The sequence below is a fragment of the Alternaria viburni genome (genome assembly GCF_023758015.1).
Source record: "Alternaria viburni strain BMP 2772 chromosome Unknown scaffold_12, whole genome shotgun sequence".
NCBI lineage: Eukaryota > Fungi > Ascomycota > Dothideomycetes > Pleosporales > Pleosporaceae > Alternaria > Alternaria viburni.
The window spans coordinates 276,882-285,663 of NW_026055781.1; positions in this window are offsets into that span (position 1 = coordinate 276,882).

Below are 8,782 nucleotides of genomic sequence, written 5' to 3' on the forward strand. Positions count from 1 at the left end.
AATATAGTATAGTTAATATCTAGAGCTAAGACTATAGAGCGTATACTAAAGAAAATACTAAATATATTAAATAGTATTAGAGGTAGCCTATTATTATAGTTATAGAAGTTAGCTAATAATTTATAGTATACGCTATTATTAGAGAAGTTATACTTTTTTATAAGATTATAAAGTTACTAAGTTTCTATAAGATTATATAAATTACTTAGATAAGTTAGTATACTCTTATAGTAAAAATTACTAAAAAAAGTAATAAAAATAGCTACTTCTAAAGCCTTACTTAGAATAAAAGTATAGTTACTACTTATATTACTATTATTATTATTATTAGTTATATTAGTAGAGATAGAAACTATAGAGTATAGATCTTACTTATTAATATACTAACTATAAAGCTAAGAATTATCTATACTTATACTATTATTAATATAAGCTATAGTAATCTACTTTATAATATACTTATCTAAGTACTATATCTAATATATCTTTTTACTATCTATATATAAGAAATAAGTAATAAATATATAAGAAATATATAGCTTTCTAGCTTTAGTAGTAAAGTAAAGCTTAAGTAGTATTATTATATAAACTTATACTATACTAGTGTATAAGGTATTCTTATATAAATTAGATTTTTAATAACCTAAGAATTACTTAGAAAAAGAATATCTTTTAATAAGAGCTCTTTAGAATTATCTTATTATCTACTATCTTATCTTTTACTTATACTTTTTAGTATTAGACTTTTATATAATACTTTAGATAATAGAATCTCTTTATAATAGAACTCTTTTCTACTAAACTAATATTTATATACTTTCTTATCTATACTAATTACTTTATATTCTTATAGTAATATATCTTTATACTCTCTAATACCTATATAATATACTCTAAGTATTATTCTTACTAAGATTAGACTTAGTACTATAAAAAGTCTTCTAAAGTATTTTTATATACTTTAGAGCTTTAGAGAAAGCTTAATTTTTCTTATATATAGCTTTATAAATAGTATAAGTCTAAAGTTTATTAGAAAAAGTAGTATTATATAGCGTCTCTTTAGTTTAATTAATAATAGCTTTAGTTATATTAGAGCTAGATTAAAAGTTCTTAATTATAGTAAAGATATACTTTTATATTAAATAGTAAGAATACTCTATTACGCTAGTATTAAAATAGATATAAAAAATACTATTCTTAATAGTAATACTCTTAGATATATAGTAAGTTTAGATACTATAAGTAATAAACTTATTATTATATTATATTTAAACTATTAAATAACTATATTTATTTACTAAATAAGTAAAAAGGCTTATAAAAAGTATAGAGATCTAGTTCTTAGTTAGAAATAGTTTAACTTAGATAAAATAGGTAGTATTATTAATTAAGTAGAGAGCGTAATACTTACTATTAAGCTTTAGTATTAGATAGAGACTTTATATATTAATAGTAATAAGCTATCTAAAAGTATTATAATATTATTAAGTAAGTTTATAAGAAATCTTATAAAGTACTTATTAAAGTTAGAGAGTAGTTATAATTACTTAATTATAGATACGTAATTACTTAGCTCTTAGGTATATAACTAGAGATTTTATTCTAACTTTCTTTAGTAGTAAAATAATTATAATATACTTAATTATCTCTAATTATTAATTATCTCTAGCTCTAATAGTTATAAGCCTAGCTACTTAATTATAGAACTAATTTCTACTATATATTAAAGCTTACTAAAAAATAGATTAATTAATTTTATTTCTACTCTACTTTCTCTAAACGTTTTATAATTAGAACTTCTTCTACGTAATTACTTAATTACTATCTACTTCTTTATTATTCTTTATATCTTTATATTAATTCTATACTCTAACTCTATAAATATAAGTAATTATAATATAGCTATTATAGCTATAGATATACTTCTTAAGAAGTAATCTAACTAGAATACTTAGTTTATACTTCTTAAGTAGTACTATAATAAAAAAAGTATTTAGAAAAAGATTAATTCTAATTTTCTAGATATTAAATATATAGATACTTAGAAGTCTAAGTTCTTTAATCTTTTAGTTCTAAAGTCTATAGCTCTAGCCTCTCTTTCTATAAAGCTAACTAAAAATTAAAAAAATAAGTATAATAAACCTATTTATAAGTATAATACTCTTTTATAAGATTATAACTATAAAACTAAGAATAGCTCTATACTTATAGCTTACTAAAACTATAAGTTTAAGTAGTAGTTAAGAAAGAGTAAGAAGATTAATAATATTAAGAACTAGATTATACGCACTATTATATCTAATTACTTATTACTTATAACTATAAGTAATAATAAAAGAATAGTTTAGTTTCTTATAAAAACTTTTAAAACTATACTTACTTTTACTAATTAGACTATATAGTATATAGTTTATATAAAGTATTACGCTTATTTTAAGAAAACTTAGAAAAGTACTACTAAGAAGTAGTTTACTAACTAGTTAATACTTTACTAGAAAGTAAAAATTTTTAAGCTTTTAGAAGTTAAAAAACTTTTTATAATTACTAACTTTTTTATTATAGTTAAGAAGTTTAACTCTAAGTAAACCTACTAGTAGTAATATAATTAATTATTTACTATAGCTTTTAGAAAAAATACGTTAAGCTTTAATAATTTTAGTAAAATATTTAGCGTTATTTTCTAAAAAATATTAATTATTACTAAGAAGAGAAAAGCTAATATAATCTTTAATACTATTATAAGTTAACTCTTTACTTTTACTAAGTTAGGTAAGAAGTAGTTAAGCTTACTACTTAAGCCTTACTTTTATAAACTTAATATAAAGTATAAGTAAAAGTCTATCTTATATTACTAATTATAAACTATAATTACTAGATCTAAACTACTAAGTATTCTACTAATAGAACTCTTAGCTTAAAATAAGTAAAAAATTTAAAAGCGCTATTATAAAGAGAAGTAAAGTAGTTTATATAAAAAAGTTAAGTAATTTAGCTAGAAAATAAGCGCTCTAGCTTCTAAGTATTTAGAAAATATAGTTTTTATAATTATTTACTCTAAAAAGCTAATTAATAAGTTTAGACTTTCTATCTTTAGTATAGACTTTAAGCTTTATACGCTCTTAGCTAGTATAATTCTTAATAGTAGAGCTATAGTCTACTTAGTTAGTAATAAAGCTTTAATTAAGCTTAATTTCTTTATTAAAACTAATAGAGAAATAGTTAAAGTAAGTAGCTAGATTCTACTAGTAATTAGTATTAGTAATTATATACTTTATCTTATTCTTAGTACCTCTAAAGAATCTAAGAAAGCTAATCTTATACTTACTAGTATTAAGATTATCTTTAGTTTTTATACTAATATTATTTTAGAGAAGCTTTTTAGAAATAGTAGTATATAGTATATAGACTATAATTATATAATTAGAATAAGTACGCTAAAAGTGTTTATTATTCTTATAACTCTTAAGTATAAATTTAACTTCTTATTTATTAAATATAACTCTTCTATTAATTCTTCTAATTCTATTATTATAAATACTATTACTTACTTATAAGTTCTATAATTATATACTAGTAATACTAATCTTTAGTACTAAAGATCTAGCTATCTAAGTAAGTAAGCTCTTAAGACTCTTATTAAAGCTACTTAAAATATAAAGATTATAAGTATATAGTATAGTAAATATAATAATTATACTACTACTTATATATTTTAAAAAATCTCTTATTATTTTTATAAGCTATTACTATATCTTTTCTTTAAAGTATTATAGAATTTATTTAACTTCTCTATAAGCTATACACTTAATAAATAAGCTCTAATTATTAAGAAAGATTATTTAAGTAAGCTATATAATTATAACTTAAAGAATAAAACGCTAGACTTTATAATAGAAGTTATTATAAGCTTTATAGTAGTAGTTAAGCGCTACTATTAGTAGAAGATTATAGAAATTTATTAAGATAATAATACTATAATATTATCTTAGAGAAAGTACTTAAGATATAAGAAATAGGCTAAAAAGAAGAGAATTATAATTATAATACCTTTACTATATATCTATAAGCTTAATAGCTTAGTAGAGAGAGCTAGCTAAAAGCTTATTACTAAGTTAATTAAGATATATATAAGCGCTAATCTTCTAGCTAGGCTCTAGCTAGTAATTATAAATATAGTAGCTTAACTCTATAGAATAAGTTTATTATAGCTTTATAGCTATTAATCTCTAGATTAGATATTATATAAATAGTTTAAAAAGTATTTTTAATATTATTAGCTACCTAAAATTAGACACTAGGCTGCTAATCTTTATCTAGATTAGAGTAGAATCTATACTTATAGCTATTAAGCGTATCTACTTAATAGTAATTATATAGCTAGAAAATACTATTAAGACTTTAAAGTTAAGCCTTATAGCTATATAGAATATCTTATTAGCTATTAAGCTTCTAATATATATTATATATAAGTACTAGTAATTAATTAGATAATTATAACTTATAACGTTATCTTTAATAAGTAGAAGTTTTATTAAAGTAAGCGTAAAAAGAAGCTAACTAGAGATTAAGTAATTAAGTAGGTTAAAATACTTAATAATAAGAAGCTTATTAATTTTATAGAGAAGTTTAATATTCTTTCTATTAAATAAATAGTAAGTATAGTAGAGCTATTAACTACTAAGTAAGATTTTAGAAGTAATATAAGCTATAATTAAAGTAATAAGGTTAGCCTACCTATTAAATATAATTAAGGCCTAATTAATTTAATAGAGATAGAGTATAAGGCTAGTGTTCTATTAGAAATTTCTAATAATTAATAGCTTTCTACTAGGCTTACTACTCTAGAACTTATATCTAAGTATAAAATTTTAGAGATAGGTAATTAAAGTAATTATAAAGTTTCTAATAGTTAAAGAGTAGTATATACGTCTAAGAGAGCTAACCTATTAGAGCCTAGAGGTAGAAAGCCTTCTATATATAAATTAGAAGATTTAACTCTATCTATTAAGTCTATTATAATAGACTTTAGTTCTATAAAAATAAATAAAAGACTAGCTTAACTAGAGTAAGTGCTAAAGAGACTAAGAGGTAGACTATCTAAATTAGTAGTCTTTTTTTAATAATTAATATAGCTATAGAATTAGCTAGTAGCTAAATTCTCTAGAACGCGCTATAGTAGAAAAGTTATAAGTAAAGAGCTTAAGCGCTTTCTTTCTATAAATATCTATTAACTATTAAAATACTCTAAGAGTAAAAGTAAGTAGCCTACTTAGCTTAGTAATTAACTAGAAGGTAATAGCGTAAGTAGCGTAAATATAGTAATTATAGGCTTAGTTAATAAGTAAGCCTAAATTAACTTTTATAAGATCTACCTTTTTAGTTTTTAAAAAAACTAGAATAATTAAGCTAGCTATAAGACTATAAACTCTATTATTATAGCTACTACGCTTAGTAAGTATAAGCTAAAAGCTACTTACTAATACTATAATAATTTTTAAGAGCTACCTAGATTATAGAAATAACTAATCTAGTATCTAATACGTACGCTCTTTAAAGATACCTTTAAGAGAAAGATTAATTAGCTAAGTAAAAAGAGAACCTAGATAGAAATCTATAGATTAAAAGCCTAAGATTAGCTACTTTTATTAAAATAGGTATAGACTTATAAGTATAATTAGAATAGCTATCTTCTAAAATATAAAGCTTAAATTATAGTTTATAGTAATCTTTAGAAAAAAAACTTAATTAACTTAACTTATATAGTAATACTTACTATAAAGTTTTTTTACGCTATAATAGTAATTACTACCTAAAGTAATCTAGAGATTAAATAGTTTAATATTATAGAAGCGTTTCTTAACGTAAAGATTATAGTAGAGAATCTAGTAATTTATAAAATACTAGATAGCTTTAGAAAGTTAGAATTATATATATAGCTTAACTACGCGCTCTATAAATTATAAAACTCTTTACTATTATAGTATAAGAAGTTCTTAGAAACGCTAAGAGCTATTAGTATAATAGCTTCTTAAGAAAAGCTTTACCTTTTCTTTAATTAAGAATATAAGATTTTTATTCTCTTCTATATTAATAATATTCTTTTACTCTATTATAAAAATATAAAGTAATAAGTAATAACTATATAGGCTAAGATCTCTAGTAAGTATAAGATCTAAGATTAGAGAGATATAAAGTAGTTTCTAGGTATTTATATAATTAGAAACTAATATCTAAAGATAATTATACTTATTTATAATACGTATATAGATAAGATACTTAAGAAGTTTAAGCTTAGAGATAGATCTTTCTCTCTAATACTTCTACTATTAGAGAAGCTAATTAAGAATACTAGAGAAGTAACTAAGCTTAAAATTAAGAGATACTAGAAAATAGTTAGCTCTATACTTTATATAGTAATTATACTTTAACTAGATATAGCGTATACTACTTTAAAGCTCTTATACTTTCTTATAAACTTAAGTAATAAGTATAAAAAAGCTATAGAGTAAGTAATTATATATCTCTACTATACTTATTTTAATATAATCTAGTATAGTAACTATAATAGACCTAATCTAATAATTACTAAAGATATATTCTTTACTAATAACCTAGAGACCTACTAATTATCTTATAGATATATTACTATATTATATAAAAGCGTAATCTTCTAGAAAGCTATAAAGTAAAGTATAGTTACTATCTTTACTATAGAAGTAAAGCTACTTACTTTTAAGTATACTACTAAAGAAGCTATAGCGCTTAAGCGCTTTTTTAAGAAGCTAGCGCTTAATTTTAGAGAACTCTAGATAGTTTAGTATAATAATTAGTAAACTATTAGGCTAGTTATTAGAAAAAATAAGTATATTAATACTTAGCTTAGGTATATTAATATCTAGAATATATAGCTATAGTAGAAATATACTAAAGAATTATTTAAGGTTAAGTATTTAGAAACTATAATTATACTTATAAATAGATTAACTAAATTACTTATCTAATAATAGTTTAAGAAGTTTAAATAGCTACTTAACTTATAAGATTTATAATATTTAATTCTTAAAAAGTAGATAGAGTAGAGAAATCTTTATTTAGACTACTACTATAAAAATTAATTATATCTAAGCTAGATCTTAGTTACTCTAACTAGCGTCTAGTTATAAAAAAGTAATTACTAATAATTAACGCAAGTATAAAGTAGATAAATTACTAAACTTTTCTACTAAACTAACCTATATAGCTACTTACTTACTAACTACTATAGCGCTAATTCTTCTAATTATAACTTTTATAGTTACTCTTATTAAAGGCTAGCTTACTATTCTAGCTATTCTTAAAGTTTTTAACCTAAGCTTATAAATAAGTAGTCTTAGTAGCTTAAGTCTATATATAAATCTTAAGCTATATCTAATTATACTTAGTACGTAGTAGCGCCTCTACGTACTTAGCCTTAGCTAGCTAACACTAAGTATAGTAATAGAATCTATTACTTATAATACTAGATATAGAGCTATTAGACTAGTAACTATAAAGCTAAGAATTATAATAATAAGAATAATTATTACGTAGCTAAAACTAATAATTACGCTACTAAGACTAGTAGTTATACTACTAAGACTAATAATAACTATACTAATTCTACTACTAATCTTATAGTAGCTAATTTCTAAATTAAGAAGCCTATAGCTAGAAAGTTAGTAGTAGTAGCTACTAGAATAAGCTCTAATAATAGTATTTTAAGTATTATAGTATTAGATTAAAGGCTATAGATAAATAACTCTAAGTAGAAATTATAGATAGAAGTATCTAACTACTACTTATATTAATCTCTCTTATTCTCTTACTTAGTATTATAAACTTACTATAAGTACTATATTAATTAGAGTTTTAAGAAGTTATAAGTAGAGTACTCTTTAAGCTCTTTTTACTTAAGAACTTAGAAGTTCTACTTAATAATTTAGCTAGTATTTTAAAACTACTTTTAGCTTCTTTCTTCTACTTCTTATAAGCGTAGAGATCTTAGTAAAGCTACTTATAATACTTTTAGGCATTCTTAGTACTTTAGCACTATTATTAAGTTAGTAAAAAATTAAAAAAACTAAAGAAAAGAGAATTATAAACTTACTTTAGAACTATAGTAATCTACTAAGCTTATAAAGTAATTATATAAATCTTAATTAGTAGTATAGTAGTTATAAAAGTTATAAAATAAATAATATATAACTTAATAAAGTTACTTAAAATAATTAGTCTTCTAAATATTATTAAGAAGCTACTAATAAATATAACGCTTATACTTAGAAAGTTAAGAAGTATTATAGTTAAGTAATACTTTAACTTACTTACGCTAATAACTAGTGTATATTAGATATAGATAATCTAGAAAAGTCTTAGATATAAAAGTCTTACTTTTAGACTTCTTATAAGAGTAACTATAACTATAACTATTACTTAGAGACGCTTACTTCTCTTAATCTTAAGTACCTTAGTTCTTAATATAGTTAGATCTCTAAAGACCTAAATTCTAAGTCTAGAAAGTATTATTAGTAATAAAGATACTACTTTTAGAAATAGACTTAATAGTTTCTTAGATATTCTAATTATTAAGGTTATTAAACTAAGAGGTTTTATAACCTAAGTAAGTACACTTAGTATATAACTCTAATTACTTATAATTCTTATAAAAGTTATTATTACTAAAGCTACTAGTTACCTTAAAGCTCTAACTTAGTTAATTATTAGAATTTATAAAGCTCTAAAATAGTTAAGTATTAGAAGCTTA